The 8,127-nt window shown below is 35.8% G+C and overlaps 1 long non-coding RNA gene across 1 annotated transcript; it reads left to right on the forward strand.

Annotated features, from left to right (window-relative positions):
- The first annotated feature begins 3,100 nt into the window (after window positions 1-3,100).
- On the forward strand, window positions 3,101-7,474 carry LOC137005261 (uncharacterized). The gene is made up of 4 exons (XR_010892217.1): window positions 3,101-4,056; window positions 4,157-4,240; window positions 5,585-5,676; window positions 6,698-7,474. It is a non-coding gene; the product is annotated as an uncharacterized lncRNA (long non-coding RNA).
- Window positions 7,475-8,127: the final 653 nt, after the last annotated feature.

Consider the following 8,127-nt stretch of genomic DNA (forward strand, 5'->3'; position numbering starts at 1 on the left):
ATTGCAAATGCTATGATATTACATCTGCATCGGTGCAGTTCTTTGTCATAAATGCATTGCAGTTTACATAATGTAATGTTACTGGAGCATTGGGAGCACACGGGACGGCTCGGTTTCTCATCAAATACAAATAAGTTTCGCTGCATTCACCTTCAGCCCTTGTGTGATAGTTGTTTTTTATTCCTACAAAAATGAAGTGATTAACACCCATGAAAACATACTTTAGATTCAGAAAACGTTCATGATTTATTTTAATTTACTTTTTACAATTACAGACATATTATAATGTATTTTGACATTACATTATGCAGCCATGCACAGAAATGAAACACATCATTGTCTGAAAGCACTAGATGGCCCAGAGAGTGAATGTGGAGTTATTTTGTTTTGTATTATTAAATATAGTTTTGTATTAAGTAATAATGAATCAGGAGGAGTGTCATGATACATAAATTAGAGTAAGCGTAGAGTAAAGGGATTTTTGATTTTCTTGATTTATACTATTTATACTAGATTTGTGTGGCAAATTGATAATTCATGTTGTTATTTTTAATAAATAGAAATAAATATAGAACAGATTAATCATATTGCCAATAGACAATTACATTAATACATGGTTTGTCTATATTCTTAATGAATATTAGCTGGTTAGTTAAAATACTTAAAATGACATCAATTTTCATGGGGTGACTTTATGAATATCCAACCGTATTGTTGATTATAAAGGCTAAAAAGCTAAAAAACTAAAATAATTTATATTTCATTGTAGATGGATATACGACATTTTTTCTTGTCGTGCGGGAGTAGGTCTGCAAATGAGCAACAGTCAGTCAAATAATATTTTTTTAATCATACCCTTATTGGGGGCTGAGCCCCCCTAAAATCAAAATCCTAGAATCGCCCCTGGTTTACAGTTTGTACTGTAATTGATTGATGTTGAACAATCATCAAACAGCAAAGTAGGCTACAGACTGATTTAGATGATCGTTGGTTCTTTTAACTGTTGCTGGTTTGAGTCACGCACCTTCATTTAGTAAAGATCAAAAGAGACTAGCTTGTAAAAAGAGAGCTTTGCATAATAAAAATGTGCAACTTGGATTTATTCAATTGTGTTCAACAAGCACTAAATTTACCCTGAGCACGCTGCTTGAATGATTTTTATTTATTTATTTTTTTTATTTAATTAAATTTATTTGTTTACTTTTTAGTTCTATTTCCCAATACTTATCCAGACCAGGTACTCAAATTACTCAAATCAAATTCCATGCTTTATCAAACTGCGTAGGAACATACAACATAACAGTTTATTCACTGGTTATTTGTCTATGGTTCGATACGTTACTTACAGATTTCTGCTAGTTCTAAATATAGATGAACATACAGATGAATAGGAACGGTAAAATTTATTTAAATGCATCAGCAAAAGAACGATTTTAAGAATTTGTCCTACCAGTCTGTGCCTCGTCGTGAAGCTGTGGGTTGAAGTTACAGAAATGCATACTATTACTTTTAAGTTTCCAAACGATTTGTTGATAAATCGCAGAACAGCGATGACAATAAGTTCTGAGTTTCATAGTGATTCAGCGTGCGAACTGAACGTGATATATGAGCCACTGTTTGCGTGTTTAACCGCAAGGAAGCGGCACAGTAATTTATAATGGCAAGTCACAGAAACAATCCCCCGATCAACATTGATCCAGATGGAATGACTGAAAATTCAGGAAAGAAGACGAGAAGGATTTAAACTGTGCTTCTTGCGGGGTTGAGCCGATGGAGTGGAGAGTGTGAGCCGGAACTGGATCTGCGCTGCGGTGCGGCTCGGGGTTTACTGAAGGCCTGCTGCGGCGGCCTGGCGCTGGAAGAAGGCCCGTTCCGTCGCGGGAAGAGGTGGCATTGCCCGAGACTCGAGCTTGGTGCTCGGCTGCCTTATTGTCATTTTTCTATGACAGTAATGATTGAATGGGCCAGAGTAGGGAAATACACAGAAGGATATCGCGGATGATTCGGACGTCGGCGTTTTGGCATGCAGGGACCCGTTTGTTCCGAAATAATGTCGTTGGATTGGAGAAAAATTGTTCTTAAGGCCAGAAGATTGTGGCAAAGATTCCTCGAGGATGAAAGAGTCTTCATCGGACGCGACTTCAGACATGTTAGGAACTTAGGGCGGGACCAAATTCTGGAAACTGTCGAGGATCCTTGGGTGAGTTTGACTGTGATTATATACAGACCTGAACTCATGCCGATTGGGTAGATACGTTGATTACAGATTTTTGACAGCTGGTTGAGATGACGTAATGATTAAGATGATGTAATGATTGGGTATCTTATTTGACTTGTTCCTCCTGAACTACGTTTATAAAACATCACTTATTGTGTGCTTGGTATCAGGACCACTTCAGAGCCTTTGAGTTGACGTCTTCACCAGGGAAAGAAGTTGCCCTGGTTCAATTTGAGGAACTGGCAGATTTTTATCCATATATTGGTTCCAAACATTTGGTAACCCTAAAGAGACACATTGTTGTCAAAGGTAGGATTTGTATGTACTTTTAGTGCTTTGGAAAAAAAAATGTTTAGTGACTTAAACATTGTAAATGTTTTATTTATGTTTCCTACCCTTTTTTGGGCCTGCCTTGTAGATCAATAAAGCAGGATGGCAGCACCAGTTATCTTCAGAGTCCTTTTTGGATGTGAAGATGATGCATGAAAACTAACCATTTCATCCGGAATGCCGACATCTGTGGATCACTTGGCTCTTGAAATTAAGACTGTCTTTGGAGTAGGGCTGGGCGATGTATCGAATGCTTTTGTCACGCGCATTTCTTCAGTAAAGCCGGTTCCCTGATTACCGCTAAATCGCCATCACCTGCTTTCAAATGAAGCGGCATTTAATAGACAGAGCCGTAGTTCACTGATAAGACACGCAATATCGCGTTCAATATCGATATGTATCGCCGTCGATATTGAACGCGATATTGCGTGTCTTATCAGTGATCTACGGCTCTGTCTATTAAATGCCGCTTCATTTGAAAGCAGGTGATGGCGATTTAGCGGCAATCAGGGAACCGGCTTTACTGAAGAAATGCGCGTGACAAAAGCATTCGATACATCGCCCAGCCCTACTTTGGAGTAACAGAGCCATTTAGGCTTAAATACAAAGATGCAGAGTTTGGAAACAAATTTATGAACCTCGCATCAATTTCAGACATTCAAGATCGCAGTACTTTGAAAGTAGTATACTTACCTTGTGAGTATACCAGCTCTGTAATACTTCCAGCTCCACCCACTACAGATACTTTCTCCACAATTCCAGTGACTCCAAGTAATGCATCTACCAGCTCCTCGCAGCAAGAAGCAAATTATTCGGCATCTGTTAGCTCCTGTAGCAGCAACGATTCCATTCTGTTGTCATCTCCTGAGTCCCGGTCTTGCACTTGGCCTAAGGTTTTTGTAGTGCCACACTTTTCATATTGTGCTGAGATACAGCTTCAGAATGGAAATGTTGAATTCCGTGCAAATGGAACTTTGCTATCTCCTACCCCAAAACTCAGATCCGATATACTTGACGGCCTTGCGGAAGAAATAATTAAGTACACAGCGTATCCAAAGGATGATCAATTTGAGAAAGTAGCTGAGGCCCTTATACAAACCCATCCATGTTTGCGTGAGAAAGGAACCCGCACTGGGTGGTGTGGATGAAAGCACTACATTAAAATCAAGATGATGAACTTCCGCACCAAACTCGGCCGAGCTGGACACCCAGAAGTCACCGTCAACTCACTTAAAAACAAGCAGAAAGGCCAGGGGAAGCCAGCTGCAAACATAAAAAAGCCCCAGAAAGCCGAGGTTAATTTCTGTCCAAAACATCCAAGTGGTGAAACCACAGAGAGCCTGGAGGTGGAAAGGGTTGCTCTATTGAGTGAGATTAAAAAAAAGTATAATGAGTGTGATTAAGGAAAAGATGCATTGGACCTTCTCGTACCGGCGACAAGAAATTCTTCAGGAACCAATGATAATAGATGTCCGAAATCGATGGCCTGCACTGTTTCAAATTGGAAAGTAAGTGTTGGAAACGATTTGTTTCAAATACAGATGCAAATTCATAGTTGCTAAAATTGTTTAAAGTGAACGATATTTTGTTATTTGTTTGTGTTTTCAGGTGAACTTGGAGTTTATGCGCATCACTACTGTTCCTCTGATCTCCAAGTTTATTGGTCAGCTTGACAAGTGCTCTGATGATCTGGTAAAGGTTTTCCGTCACAAGGGAGGATGTGCAGGACAAAAAATCCGTACCATAAATTCTGTCATTTATTACTTAACCTCATGCCGTTCCACACCCGTAAGACCTTCGTGATCTTCAGATCACAAATTAAAATATTTTTGTTGAAATCTAATGGCTCAGTGAGTCCTCCATAGGGAGCAATGTCATTTCCACTCTCAAGATCCATTAATGTACTAAAAACATATTTAAATCAGTTCATGTGAGTACAGTGATTCAATATTAATATTATAAAGCCATGAGAATATTTTTGCTGTCCGATTTCAAAACACTGCTTCAGGAAGCTTTGGAGCATTATGAATCAGCATGTCGAATCAGCACTTCTCTGAAGCTTCCTGAAGCAGTGTTTTGAAATCGGTCATCACTATACAAGTCGTTACTTTTTGTTTTTTTTTGGACACACCAAAAATATTCTCGTGGCTTTATAATATTAATATTGCACCACTGTACTCGCATGAACTGATTTACATGTGTATAGTACATTAATGGATCTTGAGATAGGAAATGTCATTGCTCCATATGCAGGCCTCACTGAGCCATCGGATTTCATCAAAAATATCTTAATTTGTGTTCTGAAGATTAACGAAGGTCTTACGGGTGTGGAACGACATGAGGGTGAGTAATAAATGACAGAATTTTCATTTTTGGGTGAACTAACCCTTTAAGCTTTTATTTATATTTTAAAATTCATAAATTAAAGCAAATTAAATTTGAAGTGCAAATTTAAAAAGTGTATTAGTACATGCTTGATGTGCAAGTAAAACTTTCTTTAATGTGTATTAGACAGCACATTTTAGTGTCCTCATGTTGTAAAAATGGACTCAACCACTGTCATTAATTTTACAATCTCTTTATGCAAACTTTGCAGTTTTAAAGTGGTAATTGCATAGTTTCAATGGATAGAATTCTTTAAAAACCCATTTAAAATGCCCACATCTGTGACCCTGCCTGGGAAAACCCATCTAAAGTAAAAAAAAATATTAATTTTTTTTTTATTTTTTTTTTTTTTGTGTAAAGAATGTTGAAATGTGAAAATATAACCTTGATGTGTTAGATATTGACTGAGTAAGGTCATGTCATGAATTGAAATTATAATGAAATTAATAAGTGAAGTCAAACTTTGCTCGTTAACTCAGAATTGGATTTCACAGACAGGTTGACACTTGTGTTTCAAAGAAGAACATTCTGATCTCATTTAAAATCTCTATTTTTTTAGAATAAGTCAAAAAGTATTTTCTGGGGTTAAACATGCTATAAAATTCAGCCTTACTTAAATAATTTTTAATTATTTTGTTATGCTTGTTTGAGAATGAAGACATAAATGTCAAGCGTGACTGTTTCTGAGGTGTCTGAGCATTTATCTCAATGAAGACTTGGAGACACTCATCAAAGAATATGTGGTAAGTGTATGACTGGCTACACACAATCCATGTGCACTATGTGAACATTTATATCTAAGGGATAATGTACAGGCATACGGCTGTTATCGCAGAATAATTATTGTTTTGGAATAACTGCTGTATGCCTGTACATTATCCCACTTATTACACAGCTATTTACCTCATAATTAAGTTATTGAGCAAGAAACATTGTTTTGAAATATTTTATTGGCACATTTTTAATGAATACATACCTTTGGCGAGGTAAACTTGTTTACTTTCTTCTTTACTTTTGTTTTTATGGTAAGACACAATGTTTACATGACACGAACATGCAATCTGGTTTAATTATTTGAAAATATAATGTCAAACATGCTTTTAAAAGACATATTTATTTTTTGTGAAATATTATACAGTGCTTGTCAAAATTATTTGCAGCATCTGGGTTATCGTGCGTTATTAGTTTAGAACGGTTGTTATCGGTGAATAGCACACCCCAATGAGCAATCAGAATTAAGCATTCCAGAAGGCCGTGTAATAAATATAAATAAAAATATATTTATTATTTTGAAATTATTATATTACACGACGATCAGAAATGTTTGTTTTTCGACTGACACAGTTTCTAAATTAAGCATGTTTAAATTTAATTTGTTAATGTGTATGAGTGTTTACAAATGATTATCAGGTTTGTCTTTTTTTTTTAAAGTCATATAGTGTTTTAGAACTGAAAGGAAATGGGGTTTTCTTTTTTATGTTTTCTTTGAACATTGCTTGGTGTAGAGGCATTGTCATGCTGGGATAAAAATGTCCCTTCCCAAAGTTTTGCTGTAATATCAGAAGTTCACAATTCTAAAGAATATTATGTACTGTAACATTGACTATTGTCATTTCCATGAGCGCAGATCTTAAACTTTTTTTTTTTCTCCATATATAAATGTATAAAATGCAGAGAGAGATGGAGAGTATATGAAAGTTTGTAAAACGTGTCTTTAATCTGTTTGCCTGGTGTCATAACTCATTGTCTTTGTTTCTTCTCCAGGACTGTGAAAGTGAAGAGGCAGAGTCTGGGATTGCACAGACAACAATGGGCATCTATGTTATTCGGGGCGAGGGGGCTGATCCCGGAGATGATCCTGGTTGGTGTGGTTCTCGAAGGTTTGGCAGTCCTCCAAAACCTGCAGAGCATCACACATGGATGTGTGATGCTTTTGGGACTCATTTATGCCCTTAATCTTAACTACCCGAAAGACCTCAAATGCACATTTGAAGCATTCCAAAAACTTTTCATGGAGCTGGATTCAGCCAGGCCTTCACCCAAAGTACAGGCACTCAAGATTAAGATGCTTCAATAAGAACATGCTTCAGTACTCCCCAAGTATTGTTTGAGTTTTCTATTTACCTGAGTGAACATTGTTTACTTCAAGTTTTATACTGTTTTGAAACACTGTTTACAAGGACATTTCTTGTTCTTTTTTTGGCTGTTCAATGTTCTTTGATATTGCACATGTTAAAGTGTATGCAAGTAAGTGCTGGTCCTGAGTTTCTGGATTTTTCGCAAGTTTTGAAGTTCCTGTTTGATGGATGTTTATGTATGCCCAACATGTAATCATGCTTGCCCACCTGCATGCAGGCAACCTTTTATGACTCTGTTTAAAAAAATAAAAAAATGCATGTCAGATTTGTAAAATTGTCAGGTGTTTTATACCGTTTTGAAAGGGTTCTTAAGACATAAATATATAATTTTATATACCTTTTGATACTATGGTGGTGGTGCGATACTCAGACTTTTTTGTCACCATTTCATTTCAAGTAATTTCACAGATTTGTTCAAATGTTAGTAATTCTGTTGTCATTGTCTCATATGTAACCTGATTTTTCTGTTTAAACAAGTGCCCAAAGACATTGATTGGAACTACAGTGTTAAGTTGTGGTGCTTTTAAGCTTTTTCTTGACTGTCACCATTTCATTTCAAGTAATTTCATAGATTTGTCCAAATGTTGTCATTGGCTCATATGTAACTTGATTTTTCTGTTTATGCAAGTTCCCAAAGACTAGTTTCATTTGCTAGCTCATCTTTTTAATCTTTTTTTTTTTTTTTGTGCTTTATGACATCTAAAATGTGAATGTCAATAAAAAAAAGTGTAGCCATTTGGTCTATCTTGTTTTTTGTGTCTTGCAGTTAGATTCTGTACAGGAATAAAATAATTAATGAATATAAAATAAAAACCATTTACTTTATTAAAATACCTAAATATTATGCATTTTAATTAAATAGAGTTTATTGTCTAAGAATACATAATCATGATTCTTATGAATTTGAAACATGTTTGATTTATTAATATTACATAAATCTTATTCTTGTTTCATTTACATATGTCTTACACTTTTGAATCACATAATGTTTATTACTTAATTTAGGTAAAAAAATATGTAATCCAAAATGGATGGAAATTTTATATGCAATCAAAA

This window comes from Chanodichthys erythropterus, chromosome 17, assembly GCF_024489055.1.
Source record: "Chanodichthys erythropterus isolate Z2021 chromosome 17, ASM2448905v1, whole genome shotgun sequence".
In the NCBI taxonomy this organism is placed as follows: domain Eukaryota; kingdom Metazoa; phylum Chordata; class Actinopteri; order Cypriniformes; family Xenocyprididae; genus Chanodichthys; species Chanodichthys erythropterus.